The following is a 25,730-nucleotide window of genomic DNA, read 5'->3' on the forward strand; positions in this document are numbered from 1 at the left end:
TGTGCATAGATGTGTGAGCAGTTTATTCACTAGGTGTATGAGTTCAAGAGTGCATGTGGAAACAGCTACATGGGCAGTTGACTGTGTGCATGAGTGTATTGATGAGTGAATGGATATCTCAATGCTACATGTCATAGTAAGTACATATGTCAAACACAGTACATGTGAGAGTTGGCATATATAAATAACTGTGCATGAGAGCCACTGAGTGAGTGGTTGTATCGATCATTGTGAACTTGTATCAGGGATTGTATAAGAGAGTAAATATGTGTTAGTATATGTTTCAATAAGTAAGGTGTGTATAACTGTATAGTTGAAGAAATGGAGGTGAGATTGTTTCTTTGCATGACTGACTGGGTGTGTGAGTAACTCCATGGATGAGTGGCAGTGTGTGAGTGTCTGTATACACTGAGTGTATCTAAGGTTATATTAGAGTCTGAAGAAGTTTATCGTATTAGCACAAGAATGATGCCAAATGAGACGTCATCAGTGATGTCATCAGTGATGTCATTTGAGATGTCATCAGTGATGTCATCAGTGATGTCACTGACCATGTCATGAATGATGTAATATGTGACATCATCAGCAGTGGATTGCGGGTGCGCGATATATAGTTAGTGCAACTAACTATATATGGAATTTCAATGGTTTTGTGTGAGTAAAATAAGGTTTTCTAAATGCTAATTCCTAACTATATATGGTCTATAACCTATGGTTTTTTCAGTGAATTTTCAAGGTTTTGTAAATGCTAATTCCTAACTATATATGGTCTATAACCTATGGTTTTTTCTGTGAATATATATATATATATATATGTATATATGTATGTATATATATATATATATATATATGTATATATGTATGTATATATATATATATATATATATATATGTGTGTATATATATATATATATGTGTGTGTGTGTATAGGTGTGTGTGTTTGTTTTCTTTATATATTTCTACATCACTCAAACCCAGGGAAAACAACATTGCAGATGATGTAGCTGGAAGGAGAGGCCCTTGAAGTGATCCTGGCAATCGAAGAGGAGGCCTTTCAAGACTTTCTTGAAGTTTCTGTATTCATGATTTCGTTGAGACTTTACAGGATGGGGTGCACTTCCCGGGGCACATGTAGCCAAAGTATTTCTTAACAGCAAAACCAAGTTTGGGCTTTAACGTCTGCCCATCTATTCAAGTCAGTTTCTTTGCTTTTTGGGGCTCCCTTAGCAATGTTTTTCAGTAGTCCAGTCTGGAGCTATCACTCGGCTAGCAATGAGAAGTCTTGCACTGAATAAAAATGTTTTTATTTGGAAGAATCTCATTATGACAGCAGCTTTTTTAAAGTGACTGTTTATTGCAAAATGCGGTACTGCTCTAATTAATCGCCCGTAATGCTGTGCTTAAGTGTGAGTTTGTGAAAACGCTTTTTGCACCGTTCCCGAACTGTTTTTAGGTCGCAGCTTACCAGACCGCTCAGCTGTCTGGTTTGCTAATTAGGTCGCAGACTACCAGACAGTTAGCTAGAGACATCTTGAGGTATTCAGAAAGTTGACTTAGGATCTAGAAATGAATTCCACCCATTGCTTACCATTGGCTTTGTGGTTTGTCACTCATATTTTCTGGCTTTCTCTTGGCTGAGTTTATTTGCTTTAGGCTGTCCAGCTCGAGTTTGTCCCTCCCGTTTCCCCAACCTTGTTTACTGTATTCTTTCACAAACTCACTACCTGTAAATAGGCCTTAAAATCTTGTTCTTATCTTGTAACATTTGTTGTGCATTTAAAGTCAGAGGTCAGACGCCAGGCTGTCTCTTCCAGGGACCTTGGTGTTTATTTTTTCTTTCTCTGACTTCAAAGTGAGATGATTTATGTGACAATCATGCTGGCTACTAGGGGCTGCTTGAGGAAGGCTGTACAATGTTATTTTTTTCTTAGCACACAGTAAAATGCAAATGTCTATAAATTAACTATGCTGAAGATCAAATCGATGCATTGGGTGATGACATTTTTACACATTATCATTCGTGCACTGTATACTTTGATCAGTAAAACTACTGTATGTGATGTGAGTGCAAATGTGATAGTCATTTCAATTGAAAATGTGTTGACTGTAATGACAGTGTGCTACCACACCATGCATACTCCACGTTACCCCAATCTACACCACTTCATGCCACTGCATTCTACTCTTCACCACTACGCCACTTCCCTCCACACTGCGCCACTGCACTCTTATCTGCACCACTCCATTCTATCTCTCTACTCTACAACTCTTCTCTCTATGCCATCCTACTCAGCAACACTGCACTCTATGCCACTGCTCTCTACACAGATGAACTGTGTACCACGCCACTGTACGCCAGTGCACTCTATGCCAATCCCATCTATGCTACTCTAATCTATTCTGCACCACTGCAATCTACTCTGAAACAATATACTCTATGCCACTGCATCTGCACTGCACTCAGCAGCACTCTACTCTGCACCACTCTACGTCACTGCACTCTATTCCAATGTAGACTACATCAATCTGCTCTGCGCCAATCTGCTCTGCGTCACTGCACTCTGTGCAACTGCACTCTGTCACTCTACTCTATACCACTCTACTGCACTCTAAGCCAATGCACTGTACACCTCTCTACTCTCTAATTATTATCACTCTGCACTACCCTGCTCTGCCAGCGCACTCTAATCCACTCTACTCATGCATCGCTGCACTCTTCGCCACTGCACTCTACACGACTCCAGTCTAATCCACTGCACACCCCTCTACCTTGCACTGCTCCCCTCTGCCCTGCACCACTTCACTCTACTCTATGCCAGTGTACACTACACCACATTACTCAAACCCAATGCACTGCACACCACTGCACTCTACACAAATGCACTCGATGCCACTTTATCTAAAGTTAGTGTACTCTATGCCACTGCACTCTAAGCCAATATACACTGCACTACTTCACTCTAGGCCACTCTGCTCCACTCTACTATGCTTCACACTACTGTACTTCACTCTACGACACTCCACCCTACAATTCTGCCCTCTACGATGTTCCACTCTGATTCTCTACTTCACCCTATGCCACTCCACTCCACAGCACTCTACTCCAATCCATGCCATTCTAATACACTACTCCACAACGCTTCAGGCAACTCCCTCTATGCCACTCCATGCCACTTTTCTCCACTCTGTCTTGACACACTACTCCACTCTATGCCACTCCTCTATGTGAAACTATATACCACTCCACTGACAATCTACCCTGCTCTATGCCACTCTACTCTACAACGCTCTACTCCACATAATGCAACACCCTCTACACCACTCCGCGACACACTATGCCACTCCACTCTAAGACACTCTCCTCAACTCTGACACTGGACTCCACTCTGCACCTCTCCACTTTACAACACTCTCCTCAACTCTGACACTGGACTCCACTCTGCACCTCTCCACTTTACAACACTCTCCTCAACTCTGACACTGTACTCCACTCTGTGCCACTCCACTTTACGACACTCTCCTCAACTCTGACACTGTACTCCACTCTGCGCCTCTCCACCGTACGACACTCCCCTCAACTCTGACACTGGACTCCACTCTGCACCTCTCCACTTTACAACACTCTCCTCAACTCTGACACTGTACTCCACTCTGTGCCACTCCACTTTACGACACTCTCCTCAACTCTGACACTGTACTCCACTCTGCGCCTCTCCACCGTACGACACTCCCCTCAACTCTGACACTGGACTCCACTCTGCACCTCTCCACTTTACAACACTCTCCTCAACTCTGACACTGTACTCCACTCTGTGCCACTCCACTTTACGACACTCTCCTCAACTCTGACACTGTACTCCACTCTGTGCCACTCCACTTTACGACACTCTCCTCAACTCTGACACTGTACTCCACTCTGCGCCTCTCCACCGTACGACACTCCCCTCAACTCTGACACTGGACTCCACTCTGCACCTCTCCACTTTACGACACTCTCCTCAACTCTGACACTGGACTCCACTCTGCACCTCTCCACTTTACAACACTCTCCTCAACTCTGACACTGTACTCCACTCTGTGCCACTCCACTTTACGACACTCTCCTCAACTCTGACACTGTACTCCACTCTGCGCCTATCCACCTTACGACACTCTCCTCAACTCTGACACTGTACTCCACTCTGTGCCACTCCACTTTACGCCCTTGCACTCTGATCCTCTCCTCCCTCCATGACACTCCACAACACTGTATGCTACTCCATGACTCACCACTTAACTCCTCTGTATGCCACTCAACTCTACTGTAGGCCACGCCATAACACTCCACAACACTCCACCCAACTCCACGACGCCCCACTGTCCAGTGGCTTTTAACCATGCTGCAAAGCAGCCACTCTGATGTACAACATTTCTAAGACGTATTGGCAAAGCCAATAGCTCTTGCAAAGGTGAGACTTTTTGGCTTTGCCAATGCTTGGTATTGACTGTATTCATTTTCTATGTGCCTACTAACTGTTACCGTACAGGACACTGCGTGAAAATCTAATTTTTAGTGCGTGTTCATGCAAACGACCTATGGGCTTTGTTTGGTAATACATTAAACATTGCTCCTATTGCCAGCAACGGGGCTTCGGAGCGCTTTAAGTTTAAAGACCAACAGCGGAGGAAAACATGCTACCGTCATACGAGGGAAGCCGTGATCAGTTCCGGATGTCTGTCACGCATCAGCCTGCTAAATATGCACAATGATGCGTCACGTTGACATACGAGTAATAACACATTGTTATTCAATTACGCGATCTAGTAAGGCAGAACACGTTTTGGGGTTTTCTTTGAGTAATTATTCAGTTGTGGATTGTGTAACGTACGCGGCGCGTACACACACCGAACTGTCCACACACGGAGTGGGTTCTCACCAAAACAGTTGGTGGACACAGACGGTTGGAAGCTAAGTCTCGTCGACGGGGACAACGTAAACTGCTCTTTACCGTTAATGCTGTCGCGGTTTGCAAATTGGGTTAGATGGTGTGGCAATGATGCTCGATAGGAAGGTTTAGACTTATTTGCGCTGATTTAGTAGTTGTCATGGCGACGTGTGATGGGATTGTCACTTAAATATAAGAAATGAATATCACGGATGCCAAAAATACGGATGTACCGAAGGCACATCAATGTGTCAAAAGTGCGAAAAAAAATCACAAGTAGTGCAAGTTAGAACGCCATTCTTAATGCATTTTAAATAAGCATTTACATAGCCAGGAAGTCAAGTCAAATAATCTTTATTTGGTAAATATTTCACAACCATAAAAGATCAAATAAAATAATAAGTACTAAAACATAGTAAAATATGAAGTACAAGGTAAAAAAATCATTAGATCAGATGCACTCCACGTGAAATCAGGCAGGGTTTTTTTATATCCTCACTGCACTATTTACAAAACTTAAAACAGCAGAGCAAATGGGTAGTTTGCAGAGTTTGTATGTATAAAGGAGCAGTTTAATACAAACTTTTTAATAAGCGTTCTCTAGTAAAATTACAAAAACGTAAAAAAAAAAAAATTAAAAGTATTTTGTTCAGAAAGGATGGATTTTGGGAACCTCAAGCGGGAGTGGGTGGGATGGAAATGGAAGCGCACCAAGGCACTTCTTGGAATACAGAGCAGCCTGACAGCAAAAAGTAAAATACATATATTTCAAGGAATGCGAGGAGTAGGGAATGCACGGTGAAGGGTGAGCGTGCGCGGGTGAAGTGGAAGCAACCGGGCCCAAGTTTTGAGAGTTGATGGGGGTAATCCCCACACACGACAGAGCAAGAAAAGGCATACACTACAGGCTTCCGAAGTGGATCTCAGTGGTGGGTCTGCTGAGGGAGTTGCCCTGGCCAGTGCTTAATTTGTAAAAGAATAACTGCTAGGGCTCCTTTCGGGAGGTCACTGCAGCTTGCACCACATATTGCTCCTGCCAGCTGCCAATGACAGTACAAACACTGTTACTACCCATCACATTCTTACAAGAGTGGCAATTCATGCTATTCCAGGCCCCCAAAGCTGTGAAAATGGCTTTGGAGGCAGGTATTGGACATTGTAAATCTAAATGGAACTAATAAATGGCTATGGTTGCTCTCATACTTAAATTAGCCAGACAGCGCCATCATGTGTCAGACTGTCATAAGCAGTGGTGCTGGCAATTTGGTGCCGGTGCGGAGCTCTGGCAACCACCGGCTCAAATTTAGCACTGGCACTGGCTCTCAATCGAGAAGTAAATTGGGTTTAAAACCGTGGGCTATGCGCACAGATCAAGAGCAGGGGGTCCATTCAATACCTACAGGACTTCGTGAAAGCGTATCAGCCGGCCCGCCCTCTTTGCTCCAGTGACCGGCCCTCATGTGTGATTTCAACAGTATAACGGTCACCCATTTGCATATCAGGGCCCCAAGTTGTGGAACTCCCTCCCAGAACAGTTGAGACAATGCCCCTCAATCACGCTTTTCCAAAGAGAGCTGAAAGCCCCACTTCCTTTGGCGAACCCTATCCGATGCTAGCGCCTGGAAACCCCTATGAGGTAGCTGTGTGCTTTATAAACTCTTCAAATAAATAAATAAATAAATAAATGCACTCTCATGGAATGCTTAATGAAAAAGCAGAAAAAAATGTCTAAATGTGAGCAGTGGAAGGATAGAAGTCAGCCAATCAAAAGGCTGGTAAAGAGGATATGCTCCATGGGAGGCACTAACACAAAAAGGCAAACAAGTGATTGAAATAAATCCAACCAATGTACAGCATCAGCTGGGCTCCAAGCCCACTGCAAGTGTTTGGTATGTGCCACAAGAGTCCTTTTACATACAGAAATCTAAAACCTGCCTGTTTCGAGACAGAAAAAAGGGTATTTGGAGTATCTAAAGGATTCTCTCTGCTACCTGGTGTGATAAGAAGCAGCCCACTGCAAATGTAAAAATATTGATGTTAAGTAGATTGGTTTTTTACTTAGAATTTTTAGCCGTGGCTAAAGAATTTTGGTTTCAGCAGGAAGGGCAAAGGGCGTGTTTTTGTATTTAACAGGGTTGGGTTTTCGGTAAGTAGGATGTCTAAAAACAATGGCCTCTGTTCACAAACACTGCGCCTCCAGAGCCCAGCTCCTGCTCCAATTACCTTTGATTATATCTTTGCTTTTCACATTCTACAATGCTCTGCTGCCTTCCAGCCAGGTTTGTGCTGTACAAATACTACATACAGATCTTTCTCCCATGAGTTTTACTTCCTCCATGAAACTCAGGAGTCTGGTGTACACCAGAAGCAAGTAACTCGTACAAAAATCATGGCAAATAGGACCCACTATGCCCTTGATGCAAAAACCATCATCTGCAGGGCCACCATGGAGACTGCCTTTGGTTTGGGGTCGTCAACACTTTTACGCAAGTACAACAGGGCAAACTAGTGCATCTGTTAATAAAAAAAAAAATCACCAGCGGATTTGGAAACAAATATGCCTCATACAATTTGTTAATTTTACTTTGATTACTTTAGCTTGTTATATTTATTTTTAACAGAGTATGCCACATGCTGTATTTAGCTAATTTAATGTCGAAATTATTTTATCCTCCCGTAATGTAGATTATAACATGTTTGCATTTTTTTACTATGTCACATTCAGGCTTGTACCACGGATAAATGTTCATCCCTGGGATGTTTAGCTGGTCTTTCTTGGAAAGCGGCATGACTACTTTTTATGGAGTGTAAAAGTATTGACAAGATAGCGAAAATTATAGAGTTTTTTTTAAGTCATGTGGAACCAGTTTAGTTATGCTAGAGGTGCCTGTGGCATAGAGATGGAAAAGAATTATAAAATGTTTTTGGGTGCATGACCCATGCACCTCCAAGAATATTGTCACCTACTTATGTGTTATCATAACAGCCATGATTGTAAAGCGAGCATTCACCCCAGGGGAGTCCTAAGCGCCACGCTATCCAAAGATAAAAGATGTTTATTGTTACCCAGTTGGATGGTAATCTTATTATCGCCCTTGGAGAAATGAAAACCTTTAATGGACCCGCTGGTATATCGGAGGCAGCTCCTCCATTTGAGCAGAGTAGCGTCGCCCCACAAGCCCCAGAGCTGAAAAATAAAATGGGAATTAGGTTTATTTATAGTTCTTTTATTTTTCAGCAACCCATCCTGAACTAAGTGTCAGGAGGGGGTGGTGGATCAGTTCTGCTGAGCGGCCTCTTTGGCCAGCCGTCCTGGGGCAGTCAGACATGCGCATTTTAAAGTTCTCTAACCCAGCTGTTTTAGACAGCTGGATTTGAGAAAGCGCAGGCCTCCAGCGCTCTTAGGAGCGCTGATAGAGCCTGCCCTATCCAATCCTGGCGCTGCTCGAATGCTGTGAGAGCAGCGCCAGGATTGGGTAGTGCATTTTCCTGGTCTGGAGCTTCCAGGAGGAGAGAAGTGGCAAGTGTGAAAGTCAGTTTATTTATTTTAGTGCCCCCTCGCCTCACCACCCTCTGTACAAGCCAGACACCACTGCTGCGATTTGAACCTCTGGCCATGGGGTCAAACACAGATTCTCGCCCCGGCTGCATTAGTTCACTGAGCTACCAAGCCTGGCATGTCCGGGCTTTTTTCTGAGCAAACAATTGAGCTGTTTGCACACAATAGGAGGAACACCTTGTGCTTCCTTTATCAAACAATAGTGATATAATGGCATCCACTGTACCATGTAGTAAAAGTAAACCTCCCCCGTGATATTTTATTACAGCATGCTCTGTTCTCAAACAGTGTGTGTTCTGCCGCAGTTTCCCTTCATACAGCGCATGCTAATTCTTAGGGCAGAGCCGTAACCCAAGGCCCTGCCACTGTAAACAGGGCTCTGTGAGCCAAAGAATGCATGTTCCAACACTGTTGCAATGAACGCCAAGCAGAAGGAAGCTCGTCTGTGGTCAGAGCAAATGTCTTACTTTTAAAGCCCAATATGGGTTCTCACGCCTTTGTTCCTTAGTTTTGAATGATTGAAAATGGATTTAGGTGGCATCCCGTATTGTCTAGCAGCTCGTGGTAAGTTCTGATTTAAGGTGGGTAATAATAATCAAAAACTTCTTTCTTGCAATGCGGTTTAAACTATTTTATATTACAGATTTTGGTTATCTTATTTTTTCTACAGTTCTGAAGAGTCATGAATGCATGGATTTACCAATCAAGTTCAACATTCCTTGTCCTCTTTATTTGGGCACCAGCCAGTTTCTCACTGTGCACTGAATTATTTTTGTGTTCATGTGCGTCAATGGGGGACATTCTATATGCAAAGAGATAAATCAGCACACCAAGATCTGGCCTGAGACCACCACAGACATTTAACATATGTGTTCCAATTAATTGATAGTCGAGCATATGACCAACCCTTTTTATTTTGACAGGAAAGATTTTGCTCCCCATAACAGATGAGATTTGTAAATTATTCATTATTCAATGTCTCCTTGTTCTAGAGTTCCACTATCTCCATACTAAGAAACCAATTTAAGAATTCACGTTGTAATGATACTCATGGCGTGTTCTTTTTAAAAAAAAAAAAAAAAAATTTTTTTTTTAAGGCTCCATGATTCTAAAGTCCAGTATGGCAATTAGTGCTTATAGATCAGTTTAAATTTAGCTTCCCTGGAGAAATGAATTTTCTTCTGCAACCGAGCAACGCTCCAGTAGATGTGACCCAGGGAAAGGCTTGCCTTGGAATTTCAACTGGAACAAACATAAAGATAGCACAATTCAATTAAGTTAATTAAATTAAAGTCATTTAATTGAATGAAAAGGTTAAAGTGATGGCTCCGGCACCTAAAAGGTTTTCTACTAGACAGACGGTCTGCAGCCCAGTGGCTGGTACCCTCCCAGATCCAGGGTGCTTGCAAATCAAGGGAAGTAGTAGTTGTTAGCAGGGCTTTAAGTGGGATGGAAAAACGGGGGGACTCTCAAAGGGTTAAGACCAATGTAATTAAGGGCGTGGTTTAAAAACATGTAAGCTAAAAATGTGTGCTTAGCATAGTGTGCCGCCTGACTTGTATTTTGCTCTTTCTGTCATTGCATCCAGATTTATAATACTACAAGTAACATCATACCTACAACAAGTCAGGAATTTTGACTTTGGCAATGGTTGTTGGTTGCATAAGATAAATAAGGAGCAACTATGGCTAGTATATAATATTGAAAAAGCTTCCACTTAAAGCCCTGGTGACACCACGATAATGTTGCTGTTCCTGAGTTTTAAAAAGAGGAGTGAAATACATAGAGAAAATGACTCTCTTTAAAGGATTTCACTTCCCCACCACAATGCTCACCTGGTATGACGTCATGCCATGACTTCTACACTAGTGAGAAGTGAGCAGTGTGGTCAGCGCACATCAATGTGTCTGCTGTTGATGCAGTCCGGGAAAAAATGGACCACCTGTGGCAGGCTCAAAACAGAGCCCGATAGAGACCAGTTTCGAGGCCTCCTTTAAAAACTGCTAGTGCTCAGTACTGGTGAGACCCGGCCCACTTTAAGCCCTGGTTGTTAGGAACTTTTCCTGTGACTTTGCAGCACATTCTAAAAAAACGAAGTTTACACAAATCGAGGAGAGTGTCTTAAGTGGCATGGATATGTATATAATCTAATTTTGCAAATAGTTATCGATACAAAGTTCTGGTGGCTGACTGTTAATATTAGCTCTAGACCTTCTTTACATAAAGGTATTTGTGGAAGTACTTTGTAAAACGTCAAAGTCGTTGGCCATATTCCATACTCCTGGAGAGGGGCAATGATCCACCCTGTATATGAAGAAGTAAACGTCATGGATCCAGGAAATTATCGACAAATCCCCTTACTAAATAATGAGGCCAAATACTATGCAAGTCTCCTGCTCAGAGAGCTTGAATCCTGGGCAATGTAACATTGTATTGTACCTCCTTATCAATGAGGGTTCAGATCAGGGATGGGCACTACTGCACAACTCCTGGCACCGGCTATGGTGACTGACAAAACAATCAAAACAAAATCTATGGTATACTTATGTTTTGTAGATTTCAGAGCTGCCTTTGCTTCAGTCCCACGCAACATCTTATGGCAGAAATTAGCAGCAAGAGACTTCTTTCCACTCTTATTAAAAAGTATTGTTAATTCCAATCAAACACCTGGCTCCCAGTTCAACCTGGGGTCGGCAGCAGCAGAACATGTAAAATGCAAACCTGGACAGATTTAAAACAAGGTTGAGTCCTAGTCCCTTGCTCTTTAAGATCTTTTTGTCCGCTCCTCTTTTAGATCTAAAAGAAGTGAAAGCACGAGCCCCAAAGCTCGGTGGCATAATGATCCACTGCCTCCTGTACGCAGACGATGTCCTTTTAACACCTTGGGTGCTCATGACGAGCTCAGCTCCTCATGAGGCACAGTTGCGCTGTGCTCATGACGAGCTGAGCTCGTCATGACCGCCGCGGAACGCCCACGTGGGGATAATTCCCCTGCTGTGCTAAGCGTTCCATGGAAACGGACGTGGTCAAGACGAGCTCAGCTTGTCATGAGCACAGCGCCACTGTAACGAGCTCCGCTCGTCACGCTGCACAAGCACCGCAGCGCTGCGCCCCCCGCACCGCGGCGGAATTAGCCCCACGGCGAAGGGGTTAATATCCAAAACTAGAATGGCGCTACAACGACTCCTGGATAAATTGTACGACTATACGAAACGCAACGGGCTCTCCATCAACCTTGAGAAAACCAGAATAATGATAATGGGCAGAACGATAAAGAAGCCAGGCCTGTGGCACCTGTACGATCTCCAAATTAAAACTGCAGTGGAATACAAGTACCCGGGAGTGATTATGGACAACCGCAGAACCTATCTTTCCCACAAGGAGTCCATAAAATTAAAAACTGCTTCCTTACTTCACACATTTCAAAAGCTCTCAAAAAACGGGTTGGGCCTTTCAGTGAACCCTTAATGAATGTGATGCGCACCAAAATCCTGCCTACAACAGAATATGGTTCAGAGGTCCTGTTTGGAAGTGGTTCGAACCAACTGGAGAATCTTAGTTCGCTCCTATAGAAAGTTTTTTCATCTTCCAAAATGTGCTTTCCCAACACAAATTTGTGTGGAATTTAGCCTATCCAATCAAATTCTGGAAAGACAAGGGGCCTGTTTGAAGAGCTGCTTCAGACTCCGCCCTGCAAGGCTTGATACATTGGAAAGCCAATTATGGCTAGAATAAACAAGCAGCAAGTCTGCACCCCAGGCTTTTCTGGACCAGTCATTGCAGAATATACAGTTAGCTGCACTGTGGGCAGCTCCCGTCGCCTTTACATCTTTTAACAAGTATTTGCAATGCAATATGTCTTGCATTTACGAGAGTTTGAGCTATTGGCATTGCCTTTTATTTATGCGTTTTTGAAACCGATGAACAAAAAGCATTGTCATTTACAATGCCAATAGCATAAACTCTCGCAAATGCGAGACCTATTGCATTGCAAATGTGTTTGTTCTATAAAGAACTTTAAAAAGCGTTGGGAGAGGGAGAGTCTTGCCTGCAACAGGCAGGACAGAGCTATTTGAAACAAGGCAGCAGCAGCTTTTGACGAGACAAGACTTGTTCTAACTTGCGAAAGAAGTTCTGCATTTATGCAAAGTGTTTTAGTGCTCACATCAGTTGCTTGCTAATATCATAAAACATCATGGCTAAAAAGTGCCCATATTTTCTTCCCTCCCAACATGAGAGCTGAAAGAGCGGCAATGTTTTAAAGGGTGACATAATGTCAACATTTATTTTTTATTTTAGTGTTGTTTAACTCATCTCATTGAGCATTTTCTTTGCACTTCTTTACAAGAAAGTAAATGTGCAAAAAAATTCTAAACCCGTCTAAGGGGCCAGCGTTATTTATATTTATATAATTAAGACTGTCATGAACGTTTCCAATAATTCAGTCCAACTGTACGAGAAAGCGGACTGCACATGCACTACGGCTGCGTCTCCTGCCCTTGTCAGGTTTAGCAGCCGCCCTGTGGGGAACAGAGCGCTGCTCAGGCTGGCTCCGCTTTAGTGGACAGCAATGGTTACAGGAACAGTTGTGATGGCGCAGGTCCGCCGAGGAGTAACAAGCTTTGACCGCGAGATTGCAGGTTCAAAATGTGCAAGAATTACTGATAACGGGGGTTTTTTAAGTACAAAAGTGTCAGGCTTCTAACAGAACCGGACGAAGGTCAGAGAGGCTTGTAGCGGGCGAAATTAGAAGCGGGAGTGGGAAGCAGGGCACGCTCATTCTTCTTGAGCTCGGCGTTCAGCTCTGCTGCTTCACGCAGCCCGCTCTCTGGATTCTCATACGTGCGCTCTTCTCTGAGCTCCCCTAATCCGACCCTCTTGCCGTTGTTTATTGAAATCCGCTGACTAAACGAATAGTTGGTCACTCGGAGACAGCACTAGGCAACCAGCCTAAAACAAGAGGTCAGATTCACAAGATGCCATGAACACAAGAGTCAAACACGCCATCTTTCTCCGAGGTGAAGCAGGAATGCCTCGGAGAAACGCAGCGTCATTTTCGGATTCGGAGGCGTGTTTTCTTTCTCTCCTCTTCCCATTGGCTGGAATGTAAAATTCCAGCCAATGGGAAGAGGAGAGAAAGAACATGAAAAAACACGCCCCCGAATCCCAAAAAGACGGGGATTAAACGGACAGACTCCCCTCTTCTCCAATGGCTGGCCTCCGTTTAGGAAGCCAGCCAATGGAGAAGAGGGGCGGGTTCAAGCCCCACACTCTAAAACATAAGATCGCGCCGGCGAGACTGCGCAAGCGCAGCCTGCGCAGGCCGAGACCTAAAAATGAAGCACCTCTACATCATATGGTTTGTATACAGACGTCAGTGTTGAATGCACAGAGCTTCCGCCAGCAATGTGTTGAGAGAATTCTTTGCAGACACACTGTTCAGAACCTTCATTAAACAAGCATTTGAAAAGCCAACTGTTCTCGTCTTTGAGACCGATTTGCTTCACCGGTACCTTTTAGGTGGAGGGGGGGGTGTCAGCAACACGGGGGGCCAGAGACAACACGGAGGGTGCAGGTGGGGTAGAGGGAACCAAGCAGGATAGAAGGAGAGCAATGTAGAATGCAGGTGAGAAAAACAAGCTGTTGACAGAAAGGGATCGATGTACAGCTGGGAGAAGGAGAAGCAGAAAAGTGACAAAGCAAGGCAGGTGGGAGGGCATCAGAAGGTGAGAGCATGACAAAGGTCGGCAGGGGTAACTACACAGGCGGGAGAGCAGCACCGAGAGAGGAAGAGAAGTACACTAGGTAGACAGCAGGGGAACAGATGCACGCTCGTGGAGTGTTTAAAAATTAAGAACACGTTTAAGCTATAGGCATTGTAAATGACAATGCCTTTTATTTATGTTTTCAAAACCAATACGTAAATAGAAGGCATTGTCATTTACAATGCCAATGGCTCAAATTCTCGCAAATGCGAGACCTATTGCATTGTAAATGCTTGTTAGGATTGTTAGAGGCTTTAAGGCTGAAGAGAAAAGAGCATGTGAAAACGGAGCAATACTGTGTCCCATGTGAAAGCTGGGTGAAGAATCAGTATTTTATACACCACTCTTGCCGCAATTTTACCATTAAGGTGCTTTATAGAGAACAATGATGCATATACAGGTATAATAATGCACAGAACATATGTCGCTTGACCAGGAGCAATGAAGTAAAATCACACGCATAACAGCATAGTGGTGTAACTGGGGAGGAGGGAAGGGAAGAGGAGAAATTGGGGCGTGTGGAGGCAAGAGTAAGAGTGTGCAATAAGAAGGGGAAACATACTGTTAAGCCATGACTTAAGAGGAGTTCGTATGTAGTCGAAAACCTGCATTGCTTTGTGCCAATGTTGCTTGCGGGGGTAGGATGAGTGACACCAGCAATACTTGGGGGGCGGGGGGAGGCGTTAATTGGATGTTGAGTGACACCAGCGATACTTGCTGGGAGTGGGGGTTGGAGTTTGAATGGCACCAGCGGTTACTGATGTGTGTGTGTTTGGGAGGGGGGTTGTTTGAGGTTGAGTGACGCCAGTGGTACTTGGTGTGAGTGTGGGGGGGGGCTTTGTTGGAGGTTGAGTGATGCCAGCGGTACTTGGTGTGTGTGTGTGTGTGTGTGTGTGTGTGTGTGTGTGGGGTGTGGAGGTTGAGTGATGCCAGCAGTACTTGCGGGGTGGGGGAGGAGACGGAAGGTTGGACGTTTAGTGGCATCCGGAACTCTTGCTGGGTTGGGGGGTTGTTAGTTGAGGGACGCCTGCAGTACTTGCATGAACGGAAGGCAAGCAGCAGATTCTCATTACTCCCCATCCCGCATGACGTACCTGGTGGCTGGCCTGCGTCCCTCGAACCTGCACCGTCACCAGCCTGTAGTAGTAGCGAGAGATGGGATTGTCGTGCTCGATGCCCTTCTTGACGCAGCGCTGCTTGTAGTTCTCCACCAGGGACAGAGACGAGGGGTTGTGGGAAATCTAATATGTACCAGGCTCTCCTGGACCTACTCTTGAAACCCGGAGGAAGAGGTTGGAAGAGAGGCTTCCTGTACCCGGTACCGTACGGACCAAACAGAAAGGAATATCACAGAAAGGACCCCACAATTATATTACGCCTGTCACCTACTTCCGGGTAAACGCTTGAGAGACGGACTCCAACCCGTTCTACTACGCAAGTCTCTTAAACACGATCATTATGCAGGTTTACTCTAATTTTCATGAAATGCTTCCCAGTGCTGCTTTTCTACTTAACCCCTTAACTGCGGCGGCTATTTCACCGCAGTGCTAAGGGGTCCGTCACCAGCCGCGGTTGAGCTGTGCTCATGACAGAGCGGTTCCGTCATGGCTCCGCCCGCTCAATGGAACGCTCAGCGCAGGCGCGGAATCCGCGCCGCGCAGGTGCTCCGAGCGGGCCATGACGGAACCGCTCCGTCATCAGCACAGCGCCACCGCAGCTGATGACGGAGCGGTTCCGTCATCAGCAGGGGAGGGGTTAAACGTGGATCTGGAACGTAGGCCATAACTCAGAAGCAGTGGTGCGCGCGCACCACAGAGGAGCGACGCAGGAATCGAAACCAGTGGTGCGCGCGCACCACAGAGGAGAGCGGGCCTGTCGTCTGTGCCGCGCTGATGCATATCCTAGACACCAGTGGGAATGGGCGGAGCAAAGGCGGGACATGTGCCCGCCTTTGCCCAATTGCATGCTGTATTTTTTTTTTTAAAAGCATGCTAAAGCTATTGGCAGCCGGCGAAAGCAAAACCACATGGACATGGTCAGCTTTCTGAAGCCCGTACAAGAGGTCTCACGCTGCGCGGGCCGCTAGTCACAAGACCGAAAAAGGTAATTACAAAAATGGTGCGCCAGAAGTCCCAGCTGGCAGACACACAAAAGCTGTCTCATCACAATCATGCTTTGACTGTTTAAAATAATGACAACAAACTGGATCCGCAACCTATTTTAGGTGTTTGCATGTCAAAACAGGTCGAACAAAAGCCCATCTAATATATAGGTTGGGTGGTTTGCCAACCCTGGACTGTAAACCTGTAAGGCTAAGGGAAATCCCTAACTTTCTTTCCAGGCTCTGTCAATCTTACAGTGAATCAATTGTGCATACTGTCTGCATATGCATGGGCCTGTTGCCCGAAAGTCGTAAAATCACAGTTTCATCTACTGGGCATACGCTCTTGCAGACCCGCTGTCATGGCCTGCCTTAAAGCAGAGTATCCGAGAATGTCGGAGAGACATGTGAAATTTATGCAGGCAGCTGAAAAACTATTAAACTACGTAGCGCCTTGCGAAGGACTGCTTTTTTTAAATTTATGAGCACCCTTAATACTTTTTTGCTCTTCGCTCTAACTTACCCCTGGATACAATAAGGGTGGCCTCATCATTCCATGAACTGACAAACCGGCACTAGGCACTTTAGGCCCTACCAATATCACTAGGACTGACCCGGAAGACCATTGCCTAGATCAATGAAACTCCATGTACGACCCGAGGGCCGCATGCGGCACTCTCGACCTTTACACGTGCCCCTCTGGTGTCTAGCAGCACTTGGTTGCTGTTTAGTAGAGATATGCTAATAATAAAACAATATATATTAACTAGGCAAGCATTTATTTAAAGGTTAATTGATGTTAAAGAAAGGAAGTAACTATTGAGTCATGCACCACTTAATTTTAGGGGCACCTTAATTTTTAAAGCCATCTTGCAGCAAAAGTGGAAACGTATGACAAAGTCTCTTCAAAATTCAAAAAGTGTTTTTAATTAACATGCAGAACATTTTTACTTTAGTACATCAGATTATATCTGTGCATTTGGAAGTAATATTTTAAGTGATAGTTTTCAAACAAATTTAGAAACAGTAATTCTTCTTCCCAACCTGACAACCATGCCAATAGTGAATTTAAGAGACAGGTTAGTTATGTGCAGTCTCTGGGGGACCTAGGTTCCGATTATACTAGTAAATCATTATAGTGTATTAAATCAAACACAGGATAAGGTTTTGTACAGAGTGCATCCTGAAGTCATGTATTTCAAGGTTCTCATTATATGTAATAATAGAGAAAAAGGAGGGAAAGTTAAATAAAACTATTGCCTGAGATCACACAATCTGGTAAAGCTGGAATTAATCCCAGGTTTTCTGGTTTCACATTGTGCAATTCAGCAACTAGATGTATATGCTATTCCCCTACACCCACCTTACTGCCAATGCCCACCCCGTCCCCAGCATTGGCCCGACCGCACCCCACTGCCCTCTGTCACATCACATACCGCAACCTTTTGACCCCTTGGAAATGATTTGTGAGTACCCATGGCCTAGATACTACGTCCAATCATAGCTTTTGGGTGAAACTTAGTGCTGACCATTGTTAAACTTGGCGTTCCTATCACTCAATAAGTTACCATCAAGGTATCCCTCATTACATAAATGATGAAATGTAGTTCAGAAATAGCCCTTAATGAAATTTTGAAGAGACTGGATTGTCTTTTATATTGTTCTTATTCATGAATAATTATGAATGTATGTAGTTTTATTGATTTTTTTTATGCTAATGCTAGCAATGTTTTGTAGGAAAGTAGCAGCTGCTTTTATGGATACTCCCAATTTTTGCCTGTTGCTAAGCTGTTATTGACTAGTCTGACTTGGACCAGGCTAATCAGGACCCCAGTCCATCTGCTTTCTCCCTTAACTCGTTGTGTTCAGTTCTTAGGTATATCCCAGATTGGATACTGGGGTACCTTTACCAGTCCCTAGTATATGGTTCTAAGGTACCCAGGGCATCGGTACACCAGAGGTCCCCCATGGGTTGAAGCATGCATTATGGCACCCATGGGAGACCATTCAAAATGGAACTACAGGCCTGCCATTTCAGCCTATGTAAGGTGGTGCTAGCACCATATACTAAATATAGGTTTCCTATATCTAGGGTCACTGCTCTTAAAACCTATAAGTCATCCCCTATAGCAGGCCATTGCAATCCTGAAGACAGTGTGCTTGGTTCTAAGTGTGAGTGTGTGGGTTCACCTGCATGAGCTGGACACCCCTACAGCCTACAGAGTCCATTCTCCCAGGTTGTAAGTGAAGCAGCCATATACCATATAGAGGGGCACCGCGTAATTAAGTGATGGCCATCTAGAAAATGGCTGCAACAAATCCTATCATGTTTGGTATCAAACATGTTGGAATCATACCCCCACACTTATGATTCCAAGCACTAGAAGAGCCCTCCGGTAGGTTCTGTGTTCCCGGTGCCAGCCTTCTAGACCTCGATAGCACAAAATGGTTGATGCCGACCAGAGACATGATTCTGCCCTCTTGCTACTGAGCCAAGCTCGAGCAGGCGAAGGCAGAACCATAGGCTCCTGTCACAGGGAGGTGTGACCACCTCCCAGACAGGATTTAATGTATTGGTGCCGGGTTGGTGCACTTGCCAGCGCCACTCAGTCTGCATGAGAGGCATATTTGGTGTCCCCATGCATAGTCCAGTCCAAATCAGCTCTGGGAGCCGTTGGCTCCCACTCTGGCATGAAACTGGCCAAAAGACATTTGAGTAACCTCTCCCCTGTCCAGACCCTCCCCGGGGGGGGGGGGGTCCCTTGAATCATCCCAATCCTTTCCTACGGGTACTTAAGGGCTTACCTGTGGGTGGGTCCCTAGATTCGTCGTGGGACAAGATTCAGATCCGACGCCACTTCTTCTTCCACCGTCTGGGCACTCTGGACTTTGCTGACTTCGTTTGGACTCAACTTTGTCTCCCTTCCAATCTGCTGCATCATCTGTGCCTATGCCCCATACAGGAACCCTCCAAGGCCTGTGGGCATCAAAGACACCCTTAGGAATCTCCCTTGAAGTGAAGGAGTAACTTCCCTGCATTCGCTGGCACCGCAACTAAGTTGACCGGTCTGCTGATCCTGAGCTCCTCCGGATTCCGAAAGGTTCTGCAATACAGGTGGTAGTTCTCCACAGCTCTCAAGGTCTGCCCTGCTCTCTCACCCACATGAGGCCAGTATCCCTTGTGGGGGCCGCAATAACCCGAATCCCTGTGCACCGCGTCAACTTGCAGTTGCAAAGGCTTGTTTGCTTCCTTCCAGGAAGATCTTTAGGCTCCAGGTAGCCCCAACCTCGAGCATCTCCAGTGACCAGAATATTTGGCCCCAACGCATTGTTGTGCATCGTGGCCTGCATCTTTTGGTGAGCTGCCTGAGGTCCTCTTGTGACTCCAGTGCCTTCTGCCTGCGGCTCCATTTGAGGGTCACCTTTGTTTCTTTTAGGCTCCCCTGATTGCTTGAAGCCTGCCCTGACTCCCCTGCTTGTGGTGAGTCCCTTGGACCTTGCTGGTCCCAACATTGCTGCATCTTCGACTTCTACGTGGGTTGCATTTGCCCAGGCTTGTTGGTGCTCCTGTCGGACACCGACCCCTCAGCACTCAACATGGGGCAGCTCATGCACAGCTCCTGGTCTTTTTCAGCATCTCCTGGTCCTCACAGCTGCTGAGTCAAGGTCTTCGTCAATTCTCCTGCAACTCCCAACATTGTTGGGCAGGTGGGCATTCATCTTCCGAATCTCCTGGTCACTCCTAAGTGACGAAGACTCTGTCCCCTCTGCTTGCAGGTACCTCTCAACAAGAATCCACTTTTGGATTCCACCGGACGCTTTTACTTCCGTCAGCAGCAGCACTTTCCTCAAGTCCTCCATTGGGTTCAACGGCGGTTTCCAGCAGCATTTCACACCTATGCACCTGGCTTCCCTGGTGTAGGTAACGTGGGTACTAGGATATCCACGGGTGGGGTGGCTCTCCAACCCTCTGTCTTCCATAGAGTGTCTTCAGGTTCCACTGGGAAGGGTCCTTTTTCTTTAAAATTCCCACTGCGACTCACTCTTTGATTTGTACGGAGCATGCGGTCGTGTTCCCACACTGCACACGCTCTCCGTGGGGTTCCTAGTTGCTCACCATGGGTGGTTCCTTGGGTCCCCAGCACTTCTACGTCCTCTCAACATTGTCTTGACCAGGTCATGGTTTTTATACCACTTTCTTAGTATATGGTTTGCCCCCCCACCCCGGCCCACTGAGTATTCTTTGCTATTTACTGTAGTTCTATGCAAAGTACTGGGTGCATTGTGTTTATCTCTGGATAGGAGATATCTAAACATGTTAGAGAGTATTATATAATAAATACATATTTTTATAAATACCATGTGTGGTTCTTTTTCACTTAATCCGTTCTATAAGATTGCATTCTGGTGAAACAAGCTGCTTTACACTCCTTCTGGATTAAACCTGAAGACTGCTCTCCACAGCTACCACTTAGAGAGCTTTCTAAGATTGTCTAAGACCTCTTAAATCACCATAAGGGTTGTCTGGACTGGTGCAAGGTGCCCACTTACATTAGTGGATATCATATACCAGGCCAGCTTCTCACATGTTTGTATTTATTTCTTCATGCATGTATGGTTTTAATTAACTAAGACATGAATTAGCATTGCATTATTAGTCATCAAAGATTTAGCAAAGTCACTGAATTAAGCAGTAGCTTGAAGTTCTCCAGAGCACATTTTTACGAAGATGTTTGGCTACTGCTATTGCTTCAGAGTAATAGTCTACCTCATGTAGTCCATTTACCCGAATAACTAAGAAGGGAAAGAGTACAACCTGCTCGTAACATAGCTAAAGCTTCTAAATAAACTCAGCCTGCTCTGTGAAATCAGGGATCTACTTTCGAAAAATGCAGAGATGAGGTAAAGTAGGCCACGCTTACTAGAGGTCAGTAGACCTCAGCATCTGCTGTCACACCATGAATCATGGCTGGGAACCTTCTGGTTTGACTTCAGATGACAAACCATATTCCTTCAAGGTTAAACTCCAGATAAATGCATTAACAATCCATTCGTCTAAATGAGCTAGTTAGTGTGCTTTTTGGATCTTAGCACTTTTGCATTATTGCACTAGTGAAAGGCTAAATGATTCGGTAGTAGAAATGTTGAAAATGTTATACTGAACCATATAGTATGTTGAACGTCTGGATAGGTTAACACATATTATGAATCTTGGATCTCAATACAATTGACCACATGTTTTGTTGTAGCAGAATTCCTTCTTATCTCCAAAGGTGGCTGTCTCTATTCCACCATTACGTATGTATACTTCAGAGGATAGGATCTTGTGTGGATTTGTCTTTGATCTACATGTTTATTTATAGTCGTTTTATATGTTGTGCAACTGCCTCCAACAAGAACAAAATGCGACAATTACCAATTGACTGAATATGTACAAATTCAAAGGTACTTTTTTTTCTTCGCTTTAATCTACTGGTTGATTTAATGAAACACTCTCCAGTTTAACTTTGATGACTGCATTACATGCAATTCAAAAAGTTCTTTTATTAATTGAGAGGTCACTAGGCAAAACGTTCTCTTTGTCTAGTCAATGTTGATGGATTTGCCATTGGCGGTCCCACCCATGACCCCACGCAATGCAGAAAAAGTACAGAAATCTCTGAGGTCCACCTCTTTTCAATCAATTCTCAAGAGCCGATTTTCTTTTCAGGAGCACAGCTGCCAATCTTTGTGTGTCATTCCTCTAGGATGGCCAGATTAAAAAATACTAGAATTATACCTAGAAACTGTTGCTGCTTTTCCGGAGTACTCACACTTAACTGTACATTTATGCCTGTGCAAATTCCTAGGAAAAGTGTATTTGTACTTGGTAACTCTTTTCTTTTTTTCTACATGGGGAATGCATGTTTACTCTATATAGAGAACTCTTCCTCCACATCCATCTATTGTGGGGTTGTTTTCTCCCTTTTCCCATCCTGAAATTCTATGTATTCCTAATCTTGACAGGAGTCGTTCTTCACCTTTACCCCTGTAACTGTCTCCCTCCAACTGCAAAAGTCTGAGTACCCACAAAATTGCATGATTTTTGGTGTTCACAAACTTTTCAAGGCCGCCCTGTCCTTGAATGCACACTCCCGCTTCTCTAATCAAACTTGCTCGCATGTACTTTTGCAACATATTGAAGTATAGTTACATGAGTGTGCCCCTTTACTTGTATAATTTACATTGTGTCAACACATACGCTGAATACACACTCTTAAAACATTCCATTTGTGTACATAATTGCAAGTTGTACCAAAATGTTTTATAAATGAAGCATAGGCTGTTTGCATACTGCACACAAAAAGCTCGGACAAGATAGACCTCATCCTCCGTTTTTTGCAGCCAATTACTTTTCGAAAGGCATTCCAGTTAGGAAATGCCTTTCGCATTTCGTGCTGCTTGTTGGGATGTGAATGGCTCCTGCATGGTGTACAGTTGTGTTCCCCTGTCCTGAGTGCGGACTAGGAGTATCTGGTATCTTGTATTTATTTGTATTTTTTTGGCCCTAACCATGCACTAATCTACTGTGCTTGTGTGCCGGGCCCTAGACCTGTCCCTTGCTAGAAGTGAGGTCATGGACATGTCTTGTGTTTCTGTACTGTAGCCTGCTGGCCCACTAATGTAAAATGTTGCTTCTACATGCAAACCCAGATTCAAGCACTAGCATCCCAAGTGCTTGTTCTGTGTGTTGACGTGTTGCTTGTGTAGTACATCCATTATGTGAATGGATGCCTATAGTTGCCATTTTGGATGTCACTGGCCTGTTCCTGTACTCAAGATGGAGGCAAGGATGTTTATACATACAGTGGAAGTGTTTTGCTGGTATTCCTGAAGTTGGTGGGAGACTTGGAAACTGAAGCGGAGACCGATGAAAGGTTCCTTTAGACATTCCATGAGGTCCTTTTGCTCAGAGGGGCTGCTGATTAGTCTTTCTCTTGATCTGCCATTTGACGAATGTGGGGGTGAAGTGTGGGGCTGCAGTCTCTCTTGTTTGGAGGAAGAGTGATATTTTAGGTGACACCTGCCTTTTGTCTCCTCCTTGATTACTGTATTCTGTGGCTATTGAGAAGCTGGGTGCTGAAAGCTCACACCGTTTTTATGGCAATGTTGTTTGTTCTCCAGGCTGGAGACTACCTGGCTGTGAGAGGCATCACTTAATTCTGTTTCGGGAGAACATCAGGGAAAGGACAATTGAAGGAAGAACCACTCCAAACCAGTTCTGAAAATGCAGATGGGAGAATCCATACCCCCTGTCTGTTTTAACTGTATAAAAGGAGCCATGAAAAGGGGCTGAAACATGTCGACTTTGCTTAAGGTAATAGGGTTAGTAACCCTTACCCTAATTAACCCGAATTTTAATTAATTTTTAATCATACCAGGAGTACCCAAACTAAAGTGATACTGGGGTCACCACAAGGAATTTTTAATGTATACTCTCCCCGTCCAGATTAGATCATTATCTAGAAAGCTCCTTGGAAAATGGTTGAGCCCACCCTGGTTTATAGGGACATGGGTGTGACTCAGTTATGAAGCATGACACCAATAGGGTATGGGAAGGTCTATAATACAAATAATTAATATTCCCATTAGAACAACAGGACCAGACCATACATTTTTAACGTGAGTATGGAGTGACCTATTGTAAGAGTGACTCGTAAAAGACAACATCCTACTGTCCCATCACAGAATCTTTTCTCTCTACCCTTTCACACACCTGTGTGGCTCTCTTTTTAAAAGAAGGTGCTAATTACCTACTTATTGTTCCAGCTCCTAGCTCTCTGACCAAGTAGGGGAGAGCTTCGGAGAGTACTCAGAGGACTGCTGTACATCGAGGGCTGATGTCTGCCTGACAAAAAGCTTCGCAGAGGTGGGTGGACATCACCAGGAGTCTTACCTAGCTGAAGAGCTGTACCCTTATCCAAAAGCGCCTGGATGCCACACTTCTTGCAGAGAGAGAGAGAAGAAGCCTAAGAACCCCCAGGAGGTATGTCTGTCTAGGGAGGGCCAGATCAGCCAGACCCTGATGCTGAGTCTGGTGGAGAAAGAAAGACAGAGGAGAGCAATCTGGAAGTCACAGGAGTTGGTTGCTGTCTTTCCAGAAGTGTGGTTCCAAGCGGGAATCGCAGATTTACGGCAGCTCTCACTGCTCTGCAAGCAGACCAATCCAGGACTGAACGTGCCACAGAAAATGAACTGTGCCCATGGTGGACATCCCCACTGAAAACCAGGAACTGTCCTGCATTGGACATCACCACTGCTGCCAAAGAGCACCTCGCAACTGCCATCCAACTGTTGTGACCTGTGTCTGCATATTGGCTCATCTGTTCATCACAAAATGACCCTAAAGCATGTCTGACACCTGCTGAGGGCCCCTACCCATGTTTAGAACCTTCATTCAGCTAAGGACTCTAGGAAGAGACTCATGACCCAGAAGCCAAAACTCACTACAGACAAGTTCTCAAGGAGTTTCGCAAACTTAAACGCAAATCCATGAACACCTACTTTGCAGATACCATTGCAAAGGCAAAAAACTCTTCCAAAACCCTTTTCAATATTGTTAAAGACTTTACCAATCCCAGTGCTATGACCTCCTCAGTCCCCCCCTCCCAAACACTGAGTGAAAATTTATCAGACTTCTTTGAAAAAAAAAAATTCCAACATTGCAGAAACCATTCTTCTGAACACTACCAATACCATCAAGGACCCTGTCATTATCAGCAAGCATGCATTTACCGCTTTCCATCCTCTTACTAAGGAGCATGCCCTGAACCTATTCGTGAAATGTAAATCAGGCTCTCCATTGGATCCAGCCCCGGCCTTAATTATGAACGAAATTGCCCCCCTAATTCTTGACCCCCTCCTCGAAATATGGAACTCTTCCCTACTCTCAGGTATGGTCCCTTCCACTTGGAAACACGCTATGCTTATCCCAATCCAAAAAAAAGCAGGCATCGACCCCTCCTGCTTAAGCAATTACCGGCCAATCTCACTCCTGCCCAAGCCAGCTAAAGTGCTTGAGAAAGCAGTCCAAGAGCAACTATCCTACTACCTTGAATCCAACTCTTTGTTCCATGATTGCCAATCTGGATTCAGACCGGACTTCAGAACAGAGTCAGCTCTTCTTGAGGTATCAGAGTCGATTCGAGAATGCACGGACGGGGGAGAGGAGGCCATGTTGGTTCTCCTCGACCTATCCGCAGCATTCGATAACATCTCTCATGACACACTACTCGCTCGCCTGCAAGAGGTAGGTGTCAGCGGAACTCCCCTCACCTGGATCAAATCTTTCCTTACGAACAGATTCCAACAGGTGATGCTGGGCTCCTTCCTTTCTTGCAA

At 44.8% G+C, this 25,730-nt stretch overlaps 1 protein-coding gene across 2 annotated transcripts in view; it reads left to right on the forward strand.

Annotated features, from left to right (window-relative positions):
• Window positions 1–25,730, forward strand: part of LOC144818378 (tight junction protein 2-like) — a 438,051-nt gene that overhangs the window by 45,255 nt on the left and 367,066 nt on the right. Inside the window, exon 1 of one of the 2 annotated variants that reach the window (XM_078675743.1) lies at window positions 23,514–23,706. The exons of the other annotated variant lie outside the window; for it this stretch is intronic. The gene's annotated coding sequence lies outside the window, so the exon portion shown is untranslated. Of the gene's footprint in view, window positions 1–23,513; window positions 23,707–25,730 lie in introns of those variants that run through there. 2 annotated transcript variants of the gene reach the window in all.

Source organism: Lissotriton helveticus, chromosome 2_1 (genome assembly GCF_964261635.1).
Source record: "Lissotriton helveticus chromosome 2_1, aLisHel1.1, whole genome shotgun sequence".
Taxonomy (NCBI): Eukaryota; Metazoa; Chordata; class Amphibia; order Caudata; family Salamandridae; genus Lissotriton; species Lissotriton helveticus.